Source organism: Channa argus, chromosome 24, assembly GCF_033026475.1.
Source record: "Channa argus isolate prfri chromosome 24, Channa argus male v1.0, whole genome shotgun sequence".
Classification (NCBI taxonomy): Eukaryota; Metazoa; Chordata; class Actinopteri; order Anabantiformes; family Channidae; genus Channa; species Channa argus.
In genome coordinates, this window is record NC_090220.1 from 1783112 (window position 1) to 1795520 (window position 12409).

Here is a 12409-nt window from a genome sequence, read left to right on the forward strand (position 1 = left end):
ATACTGTAGCTCTGTTCCTGCAAAACAACACTGCTCGGTCAGTTTCCTTGTTCAGTGTATTGTAAGACCCTCCAAGAGTATCGGCCTCATGTGTGTGTTGGAAAATGGGAGAAAAAGCAGAACAATCCACAATCTGTTTTTGTGTGTGTACATAACAGCGAGTTCTGCCATTAATGTGCTTTGTGCCAGTGGGCCCCAGAGTGATCTAATACAGAGGCTGGGTTCTCAATTTGTGGTGTTTCTCAAGCCTATATTTAACAGCAACAAAGCCAAGACCCCAGACCACAGTTCCCTCCCACTCGATCTAACTCCATTTTACATCAACCAAAAGGCTCTACTTTTATCTTCAGCAATTCATCTGGGACACATATGGGGACCTTTCTAGAAAATAAATGAGAGGCGAAATAGACTCAGTACCCCTCCCTCTCCGTCTCTGGTACACAATGATTTTATATCGAAAGATATAAAATCATAGTGATTTTATATCCAGAGAAGTGAAGCAGCTGGGCTCTTTTTCAAAACAACCACAGAGTAAAAATAGAAGCTAAACCAACCTTAAACCACACGGTTCTGTGCTTCAATTTAAAATAAGTAAATCCACAAAACTAACATGTTATCTTCGCTTTCTGGCGGTGACATTTTTTTTCTTTTCCACATTCATGAACACATGAATGTATATTTACATCAGTTTGGACCATATCAAGCTCTAATTTATATGTTTTCTTTTTTGTGTTTATGATGGATATGTGTTTAAATAATATGCATACTTTATATTTACAGAAGTTACTGGTTAGTGGTGTCTCAATTTAAAGGTGAAACTGTTGTACGGTACAGGGCAATACAACTGTGTGTCTTTGTGTGTGTGGGTGCTGGGGCTTAAGTTTGTGACCTCTCAGAAATGGTAGTGGAACTACGATACCATGCTGCCACGTATGCCTTGCTGTATAGTGCTCGCAGACACCAGCTCATGTTTGTGTTGGCGCTTACTGTGAGTTTCTGAGTGGTGTTATTGCTGGCTCCTTCCCATAATTCGGAGGTAAGATGACGGATACAGTAACAGGTTGCATTCATACACAATGTAAACACACTTTTCCTTCTTCTCTCGTCTTTCTCTGCTTCTTTCACATAGTCTCAGTTCTGCACACACATTACTCTACGCAGACACCGGGGTAACTCCATTTACAAACTCTACCCATTGGCCCAATGGAAATTCAATTGCACATAAAGACATGTGTTGTATAGTTTGTGTTCATAATATGGGTTGATTTACACACGGATTTAAGCATAGCCTTGCACTTAATAAGCTGACTTTAATTTGCAAGTTGATGTATGTATGAACATACTCAACTATTAAGAAAAATTTACATCTCATTAAAACTGACTGAATTTGGGTTGGACTACATTTGACTTGAATTTATTGCTTTTTCCACCAAATTAAAAAGTTCTTTAAACAATTTTCTTTAGTGCAACTGGCGCCTTAGTCCTGTCTATCCAGTCAAAGATTTGGGTCTATTTGGTGGGTTTCTTGGTGCTTTGGTAGAGGCCAGATGAGCCAACTGCTTCATGGGCTCCAGCAACCTGAGGGCTGTGCGGGTTTGGGAAATGTTTGCCCGAATGTGTGTGTTTGTGTTCCCAATCTAATGTGCCATCTGAAGGGATGTGACAGCTCCTGGTGTCTGCAAAGGGAGGCTAGGCTAGTCCTGAGCCAGTGTGGAGGTTGTTTACACCCTGAAATGTGACACATCACACAAGAAAAAAGGAAGGAAGGCAGAACTGGCACAGAGGATAATGAGAACCGACACCTTGCAACTGTGTGCTTTGTTTGTGTGATTACATCTTTTGTTCATAAAAAAATAATAAATACATGTACAACTCTGCTTGAATCTTTTGAGCTCAGCTCAGTATTTGTCCAAGTTTAGGGCAAAAGAAGCCTTACAGCTTGAATGGTTGCACATGCACAAATAGATGACTAAGGTTTTCAAAAAACATATGATTAAGCAAACACTAGAGTTTACAGCAGGTAACACATCAAAAAGTTCCTGTAGCCCACAGAAAAACACACAAACTGTAGAAAATTAAATTGGAGCTTCACCAAAAGTTCAATTTGGATGTGCTCCATTAAAGCATAGCTGATAAAGACCATATCTATGTCACTCTTTCATGCTTCTTTGTTTTATATTTTATGATGAGCCAAACCAGCAGTTCATGAATCCCATAACCACTTAAACAAAGAGAAAACAGAAGTGTGGTCTCCATTTCAGGGGCAGATACGTACCCCAGATGAGTAATACTGTGCTAATGCAAGCCAGATGCACGTGTTTTGCTACAGCATGGGTTCACTGCACATCAGCCTTTTTTTGTAGACAGTGGTTTTGCCTGCTGTATGATCCAATCAAAGCACAGTGAGTTGGGACAGCAGTTCCACGTTTGTCGAGGCTTCAGTTGTTACTATTCTTGTAGTCAGGCTTACTTTGCACGATCAAAAGTCTGGGTGCTTAATGGTTTACCAGAGACAGCTGGGAGGTTGTCTGTGTGTGTGTCTGCCCAACTGTGTGCGTCAGTAAGTCTGCAAGTGACATTTTCCCTATTTGTGAGAGTGTTTATGTGTCTGCATAAAAAGAAAACAGAGGACACTGGGAGAGGCTGTTGAGTTAATGGAACTAACGGGCAAAATCAGATTGGTTGAGGTTAGTTTAGTAGCTTCGTTAAACTAGGTTTCAGGGAGAGGAGGGAAGGATGGTGAGAAGAACTGATGAAGTGCAAAGGGACATGCAAAAGAGGAAAAATAAACAAAGCTACCAACTGAATGTGTGTGTGTGTGTGTGTGAGAGAGTGTGTGCGCGAGGGGTTTAATGTCTCATTATGTTCCTCCCAGTATTTACACAGTTAACACAGTTTCAAAGAGGAGGCATTAAAGTGAAAATTCTCTCACCTGACTTTTGTTATTAGTCTCCTTCTGCTCTCTATTCCACCATCTGAAGTGTTGGCTAAAATGTTTTGCTCTCCATACTTTACCACTTCTGTTTGTTTATATTTTAAAATTCCTCAGTATGTGAGAAGTAATGTTTTGTTCAGTCAAAGATGTGCTTACATCAAGGGCATTCTACAAAGGAACAATTCCGTCCAAGATGTTCTACTTACTGACAAGCAGAATATGACTATGTAGTAACTTAGATTTAGCCTTCAAGATGCTATAAATCAAAAACATATTCAAGTAAGGCTGGAAGGGAATAAACAGGAGCTACAGTGACCTCAGAGAAGGAATCATTATTGGTGCATCTAAAGTAGGGTTGGGGCAACACGCTGAACTAATTGATTACAAAAATACGTCGATTTACAAAATGTGTGTCGATGAGCCGTAAGTTGGGCTAGAAATTAAAAGTACACAAAGATTTTGAACCTGGGACAGTAAAAAAAATACCTCAGAGATTTAGTTGTTAAAGGTTCACTAGAGCACAAAATTGTACATATTTGTGTTCAGAAATCACCAGATATGAATTCTTCTAGACACCACAGAGCTTAGCGAATAAGAAAATAAACTTCTGGAGCAGCTTCTTCTCTCTGTGTATCTGTGTGACAGTGTCCCTGTCTACGGCAGAGAGGGAGCAGACAGCTTAATGGTGGACACTGAGACAGTCACAGTCCCAAACCAAGCCGAAACCTGTAGCTGTTATCTGAGTCCCCATCAGCAGCAGACGAGAGGACAGGGATCAGTAACATTGACTGATTTCATGTTCATTCTTTTATTCTGTTACAGTATTTAAATTCAAGAAAACTGAACTGTTTACTGAGGAAATGTAGATTGCACCACATTTCTTTAAATTGAATGTAACAAGCTCTTACTTTAATTATATTTTGGAGAGACTTCATAATAAATCTGTAAAACACAGATTAGCAGTTAAGATTGGCCTATTTTTGGGGAGAGGAATAATGCCCTGCAGTACATCCTTTGAATAATTATATTGAAATTTAAATGATTGATTAATTAAAATTTGTATTTTTAGTAAATTAATTGTTGTTAGAATATTATGTTACATTATTGTAGCGAGCCAAGGGGAGTGGTCCCTGAGACTGAGAATTTGGGTGCTAGGGACTGTGGGAGTTCTGTTCTGTTCTGTGGGTCATTCCGTTGTGAAGCCTGGGTTAAGCCAGTGTTTGGAGTTTCTGTTGACACCATGACTGTGAGTGTTCCTGCAGCTGATGGCCTCCAGTCACTTTTCCTATTGTGTTGTACTACAATTAATTTATCTTCCTGCAGTTGTGTGGCATTTGTAGCATGAGAAGCTCAAAAGGAATCTCTCTCATGTGGCTGTCTTCAGCACGTCACAATATTATCTTAAAATGTTGCATCATATCACATATTCATTGAAAAATGAAAAATCATAATGTGAAAGTAATCGAAGGATTATTCGTAAAAATAATCAAGAGGTCAGTCAAGCAGCGATACATTTGCTCACTTCAAACCTCAAACGTAAGACAGCAGTCAGTGGCAACCACTTCTTTATTCTGTCTCACGCACCATAGTTAGCATTAGGCATCTGTAATGTGGAAAATGAAATTATATTACTTAAGTTAAGCAAAGATACTGTAGCCAGGAAAGAGATCTAAGAATATACTAAAATGAAAATAACCAAAATTAATTGAAATACTGCATTTGTTGATAAAAACTTACATACCTACAGCATATGTTGCCTCTGAGGTTAAGACACCGAGTTGCCTTTAAGTAAGCAGCAAATGGTCAGACTTGATTTTGATATTCCATAGCTGCAGCTCCAATTCCTATCAAGCAACTGTAATGTGTCAGTGAAAAGATATTCAAAAGAGTCTGTGAAAAGATATTGTTCTGTCTGGGTCAGGGTTTATCTGAGGCTTTGAGTTAGTGTTAGAAATAGGTTTATTGAGTTGAGGACTGGAAGGTCGCTCTGTCTGTGCCAGATAAGTGGGCTGAACTGCACTCACCTTTGGGCTGGGTGCAGTTTGCAGAGGTCACGTCAGTGCTCGGTGTCATCGCAACATTGATCACGTATACTGATAATGAAAAAGTCAATGCAAACGCATTTTTTGAAATAAGACCAATTTTACATGACTGATAACTCAGAGGCACTTCCATTGTGTTAAAACCTCCTGCCCACTTGTAATCAGATTGGACACAATTTGAAAGGTCAAACAAGGTAAAATTCAAATAATAATTACCATTTTGACCATAGTGTAAACTCTAAGCAGTGTGCAGTGGCCAAGGTGGCAATGGGTTCTGCGAGCCAATGAGCACAAAGCCTGAAATACGTATATAAGTATATACTGGGATTGATCATAGTATTAGGGTTTTAAAAAAAAAAGAGAGATAGAAGAGAGAAAGAGAGATATCTGTCCCTGTTACACAATATTTTCAAAATAAAAGTTGAGTAAAGTTGTCTCCTAATCTGTATCTACATCAGTAGGTTGGGATGACTTAAAAATGTGATACTGACAGTGCCAAAACAAAAAAAATAAGATGAGGATTGTTTTGTTTTTATGAAGACATTTTGAAGTTCTGGCTCGTGCTCTTGTCTTGCAGTTATTATCTGCAACTAAAAAGGCCATATAGAATAAATAGTAAAGGATAATAAGTTTGATACAAGATGGGGAAATCGATTTGCCGAGAACACTGATACATAAACTTTCCCCATAAAAGATTAGGCCGTGGACAGAGCAGAGCTAAAGTAACAGATCAGAGGCGTTCATAGATATGGATTCAAAAACCTGAGCCACCAATAGCCTCCCATTCACTGTCAATGAAACGCAGGCTGTGCCACTGTGCACCTCCCACAGAGCACAACAGAGTTAAAAGAAGTCAGCTAGAAAACGGGGGGAAGAAACCGAAGCAGTTTGATTACCACCTGATGAGTAAGAATTATAAACAGAACAGAGGAAAAGCTGATTGTCACAATGCAAAGCATTAGGTATAGTAATTTAAAAAAAAAAGGATAGTTGGAGCAGAGCATGTAAATAATGAAGAAACCCCCACTATTCTACTGCCAAATCCTTTGTACCTGTATTTTTCTTAGGAAGATGCACAGGGCTCCATATGAAGTTTAATGTAAAAAAGAAACTTAATAAATTTTAGTGTATTATGCAAATCAAACCAGACAGAATTTTCCATTTTAAATGTCTAAGGCCCAACCACAGTACATTTTCCCACAGCTCAACTGCTCCCAATTGTACCAGCCATCTCTCATCAACCCACGAGTAGTCACGAGGGAAAAAATGATAATTAAAGCTAATTAATAAAACAAATAGTTAAAAGAAATGTTTGCATATCTACATGACTCTTTCACCAAATTTTAAATTCAATGAATGTATGAAAAATAATTTCTGTGTGCTCATGTTGGGGATATCTTTACCAATGTTATTGCATTAATGTATCCTGCCATAATTTTCTGTCTCAATTATATCACTGCCCTAATTCAAAGTCTAATGTCTTTTTTTTTAAAGCAGAGCTCAAAGGTACTGAAATGGGTTTGAGTGAAAGATGAGCTGATGTTAAAAAACTGACAGCAAGAAGTGCCGGACAAAGACAGCAGTTTGTTTTTAAATCAACAGACCAGTGTATGCAGTATGTTTGCAGAGCCAAACATTGTAGAGCAGTGTTAAACAAATGTTTTTGGCAGAAATTGTTATTATTATTATTTGTACTTGTTCCAAGGGCTGATGAGCAGAAGCTCACAAAGTAGCTGCCACCTGGCATGTGGTACTGCTTTTACCTTCAACCATGTATTATTACATTAAATTTAAACATGGGTTCAGGCAGACCTACCTCAAAACCCCTGGATATCTTTCACATGTGCATTTTGAACTGGACGATTTACACCACAGCACCCATTACACGTTTAGCTGCAGGAGCAGCCAAATTGATTCTTGGAAAAACAAGGAAAAGGAAGGGGATGGTGAACTGCTTATTTCTTGCTTTTGGGGAGATACCATTGGCAGTAAGAAGAATGTAGGAAAGCCCTCTTAGGGCGTACAAGGGTTTATTTGCTGCTGAGATGTCAAACTGTGTGCAATCAAATATTGCTTGGTGATCTCCCCTGGTTAACCTATGTTCAAAGAACTGAAATGGACTCTCCCATTTCTAGTGAAACTGTATCTGCTATAGCTCTCGGCTAGAAAACTGGAAGAACTGCTAGACGTTCAAAAAATAAAAAAGCGCCCTCGCTGGCAACGATTGGACAAACCTGGTTTGAGGTTTTTTCACGGTAGCCAAAAGGAAAAAAAACTAATGCTTGGCTTTACATTTTGCAAGCATGAATTAATTAGAGGCACAGGAAAAGCTTGAGAATTGATGGTGCACTCAAAAAGTTTCTAAAACAGGCTCAATGTGTACTTGTCATTACTGCACAAATAAACAATATGAACATGTTCCATCACTCACAAATCCATAGTGCTTCAGAGTAGAGAAGGTTTCACCATACATTATTGACTCACCTAGAGACAGAGATAGAGAGAAAAGCAAAGAGAATAGAAAAAGAGTTGAAAAACAATAGTTAGAACCTTAACTTCCAGATAATCTCACACACACTTTTTCCCCTTCTTCACTTACCACTGCTGTTTTAACGTTAACTGTGTATTTTACAGCTGTGATAAAAAAGGAAAGCTGTATTCTTTACATTGCAAATTACTGGATGAAGCATTCTTAAGGAGAGGCATTAAAAGCATGCACATTTACACACAGCAATCAGGTCTTCTTTCCGTCATAATGGAGAGAAAACATTGAAGGAGGATCAGAGGAGAGACTATTCGTCTTTTCCTGCTGAGTGACTGATAATGGAGGGGGTGGGAAGTGTATTTATTAGGAAAAAAGGATGCATGTGTGTATATTTCTGTATGTGTGTTTCCAAGTAGTGTGTGCAAGAGTGCAAGTGGGCGGATGAGATCTTGGCATCTTGTGAAATGTTGAGAAATGTGTTTCAGTGTCAGCCATCACTGGCAGCTCGCTTTTCTGCTTTTATTTAATTTCATTGTATTAGACTGTATTTGCATCTATTGATGACAGATTGTGCAGTGATGACAAGTCTAATAAATCCATTAATGACATTTCTTGAAAGCCTGGTTCCACTTGCCATATAAATGCCTCATGTGTGAGGGAGTCAAACAAAGAGAATTGGGGGAAAAAAGGTAAGCATGGACAGAGAGCGAGAGCGAAAGGGTAATGAGCCCTGGTCTGAAGTCAAAAGCAAAGTAGAGGCTCATCTCCTCCAATCAGACGATAACAAAGCCAATGAGGCACAAAGAAGGATCCGTAAGAAACCTCACTGTGGCTTTGTTCCAACCAGGAGCTTACACATTAGTTTGGGTCATTGACATAAAGCCTAACATTAGACAGTCAAACTCACATCGATGAACACAGTGCTCTTTGAAGGGGTGGAAAATAGTTTGTTTTGTTCAGTAAACAAATAAATGCCTCTTAGAATTGACTTTAAACCAGAGCAAACAGCCAGTCTCAGCTCTACCCGCTGGTGTTGCTGGGGTGCAACGAGCTCAGCTCTACCTGCTGCAGGAAGCTGAGCAGTGGTTCTGAAGACGCACATCCTGAGGTGTGCAGCTGCACTGACTTGGATAAAGAGGCACTAATGTGTTAATGGATGCTTTACCCATCAAGACGCATCTGGTGCCAGTGCTGACAAGTTGAAAGTGAGTGTGCATCTTTCCGTGTGTGTGTGTGTGTGTGTGTTTGTGTTTGTGTGTGTGTGCGTGCGCACGTTGATGTATGTGTGGAAAGATGTGCATGTTCAAGTGTGCCCAGATTTAGTGCCTCACCACATGTGGTTTATCACGTGTGATGGTGGCTGCACACAGAGCAGCCAAGGTGGTAATTTGTTCTACTGGATCAAGTTAACCTTAACATTACATTTTAGAATTGGCCAAAAGTTGCATAGCTTTTATTTGTTATTTAATTACAATTTATTAAGTACTTTCACACATATGCACACAGCACAAAGGTCAGGCTGTCCTTGTCTGTCCCACTAAATCCCTGTCTTTGTGTATTTACACTGTGAGATTACTGTTGTCTCTAATGTGGAGTGTAGTCTGTGTGTTTATCGATGTATTTGTGAAAATCTGACAATTGAATCTTGGGACAGACATAGATAACTATACTCAACCATACTCACAGTCTCATCTGCACAAGAAAGAGCAAGAAAAATCTGGAGTCATGTTTCTGTGTAAGCACAACTGTAGAGTAGCTTTGTGAGTGATTGTAAATGATAAATGAGAGACAGAAAGAAAAACCTGCGACCCAATTCTTCTTTTTTTTGTTATCACGTACATAACAGCTCGTGTGCTTGCGTTGAGAGACTAGTCGTTCTCATGTGTTTGCACTTATGGTCTTACTTGTAATTTTTAAATTCTGCCTAGACATGTGCCAGTGTAAGTAGTACACTGTACCTTACGGTTCGGTTTAAGATACTAATTACTGTTGTCCTATCAAGGGAAAGTTAAAGAAAGAGACGGAGAAAACTGTCAGTCTTCTACTTCAAATGGCTTCTAGAAATGGATCTCACCAGATGACAATAAAACTGAAATTGTGGGCTGTCTTTGTCAGGCTATTCTTCTCACCCTGTCCCTCCCACCTGTTTAAAAGCAGAGTGGAAGCAAAAAGTGGTGATGAGATGGCAGCTTGCCAACATACAGCACAAACTGCAACATAACTTGCTAGTTGAATATAACTTTTTCTGTGGAGCCATGTTTGTGTCTGGCCAAGGATCTTTATCGCACATACATTCCATCTCTTCCCCTTAATTATGATCATTCTATATTTTCAAGCTGCCCAATCAAGGCTAAATGTAAAGATGTACTGTAGTAGCTTTAAATCCATAATGATACGGTCAATACATTTACAGTATATATGCACACAAATGATTAAATGATAACTTATTTAAGTTAATATTACCTGTGCATTCACGTTGCTGTTGCCCTGATTAACTGTAACAAGCTGTGCTAAATTGGAGGACATTATGTCCAAGTTGACTAACTAAACACACACCACATCATGAATTCATTTTTTCAATAAGAAGTATCTTTCACACTGAAAGATTTGTATTATTATAGTTATAGTAAAGCATTGCATCCTTTTCATCTTCTTTATGGAATGCTTTACTATAACTATAATAATAATGCAAAATGGAGCCAGTAGGGTTTGTCATATACGTTACTAATTTTAGCGTAACAATTATGTGCTGTTATCTACACAGTATTTTGTGGGAGGACAAAATCTGTCAGCTGGAGGTGTAAAAGGAAAAACTGTTGGCATTTGTGTTTATGCTGCATATGCCGAATCAGAGCTGTGATGCGAGTTCTACAGCTGAAAACAGACTTTAACAACATAAAACCATACATTAATTCATCCTCTGAGACCACAGCATTTCAATAATGTTCTGGACAGCTACTGTAGTCATTTTGTTCTTTATTTTATTTAAGAGCATTTCTGAGTGCATCTGCTTTTTACTTAAGGCCTCCATTAGTCTTATGTTTTGCAAAATCTTGCTTTTGGTATTCAGATGATGTTCTATTCAGAAAATATAAAACTGAAGGTCCACAGAGGTTGCCTCAGGTAACCATCAAATTACATTACATTTTACATTTAAAGTAATAACTACTTGACTTGAGTGTCAAGCTTTTTCCTAGCTCAGATGGACCTTCACAGAATGCACGCTATTCTGTACAAGGCTGGTGGAGGAAAAAACTGTTAAATGGTATTTGATTTGAAAACAAAACCAAAAATGTAGAATTATTAATGCTTAAAATTATCAAAGGTAAACTACAGGAGGTGAACAAAACATGATTTTCAGGATTAAGTTACCCTTCACTTACTGGTTGACACTGTAAAAATATAATCATTCAAATCCCACCCCCACCAACCCTCCCCCAAAGTGGGAGGGTTGCGGTGGGAAGGGCATCCAGCGTAAAAACTCATTCCAAATTAACGGTTGGATCACGTTCCGCTGTGGTGACCTGTGGTCTTTTGACTGTTAGAATATAATCAACTTTGCTAAAACAAGCATTTTCTTGGTTCTGGCTGTGCAATACACTCAATTGATTTCTAGTGGATGACTAAACTCTTACAGAGAAACTAGTTCTTGCTTGACTCAGCCAAGCTATTGTTTGGGAAAGTGAGAGCTAACTATAGAAGGCCAGATATGGTGCCCTAGGTTTACTGTTTAAGAATTATTCTCTTCAAACCTAAAGACTAAAGGTTTCCCATACTCAAACTCAGTATTACTGTATACTATGTCCTCACATGTCCTCACAGACGTTTCAAAAGCTGCATCAGTAAGTTTTGTTCAATCATCCTCTCTTTAAACAAACTAATATGACAAAGTACGCACTGCACGACTTTATTCCCCAAAAACTGGTAACCTGTGTTTTACAGACTAATATAAAGTCTTTCCACTGTATAATTAAAGCAAGAGCTTGTTCCATTAAGCTTAAAGGAATGTGGTGAAATCCACATTAAGCAAAATAAATACAGACAATTGCAGCCATCGCAGAACAGCGTTTTGTTTGGTCTCTGCTTGAAGTATTCGCATACTTTAAATGAACACACATTGTGATGGTTCGACACACATTTACATAAATCGGCGCATTTATGTCAGCGATAACATCGATGCATCACCTCACCCCGAGTCAGATTGTGTCATTACCTACAATTGTTTGTGAAAGAAACTGATGTTCAACACAAAATTAAAATCAATTAAAAATAAAAGTGTGGTGTTTTTCGGCTTAGAAACCGTAGCACTGAAGAAAAGACAGGAGGCAGAGCTGGAGGTAGCAGAGCTTAAGATGTTGAGGTTCTCTTTGGGAGGGACGAGGATGGACAGGATCAGAATTGAGTACATCAGAGGGACATCAGAGATAAAGTCAGAGAGGCCAGATTGAGGTGGTTTGGACATGTTCAGAGGAGAAACTGTGAACATATCGGTAGAAGGATGCTGAGGTTGGAGCTGCCAGGCAGGAGGTGTAGAGGAAGAGCAAAGAGGAGATTTATGGATGTAGTGAGGGAGGACATGAAGTTAGTTGGTGTGAGAGAAGAGGATGCAGAGGACAGAGTTAGATGGAGGCACATGATTCACTGTGGGGACCCCTGAAAGGGAACAGCCCAAAAGAAAAGAAGAAGTGTTAAATGTATGTAATTATTTGTTAATATGTTACATGTAGTACATTAGCCATGAATTGCTGAAGAGAAACTTAAACACTGTCTTTACTTTAATAAACACTTTTTTATGTTTTTATTTCAAATTGTATTTTGTCTTTCTTTTTTCTTTTTTTTTTTTTGCATAAGTATGCTTTTGCCTCTTTGTCTGCACACTCCCACATACTGTATGTTTGGCCATGTGCACATTTGCAATATGGTGCACTGAGTCTGAAAGTCTTGGTT

At 38.8% G+C, this 12409-nt stretch overlaps 1 protein-coding gene across 4 annotated transcripts in view; it reads right to left on the reverse strand.

The window, feature by feature from the left end:
• cadm2a (cell adhesion molecule 2a) overlaps nt 1–12409 on the reverse strand; it is a 196998-nt gene that overhangs the window by 132853 nt on the left and 51736 nt on the right. The window contains exon 2 of one of the 4 annotated variants that reach the window (XM_067494437.1): nt 7409–7461. The exons of the other annotated variants lie outside the window; for them this stretch is intronic. The gene's annotated coding sequence lies outside the window, so the exon portion shown is untranslated. The remainder of the gene's footprint in view (nt 1–7408; nt 7462–12409) is intronic. 4 annotated transcript variants of the gene reach the window in all.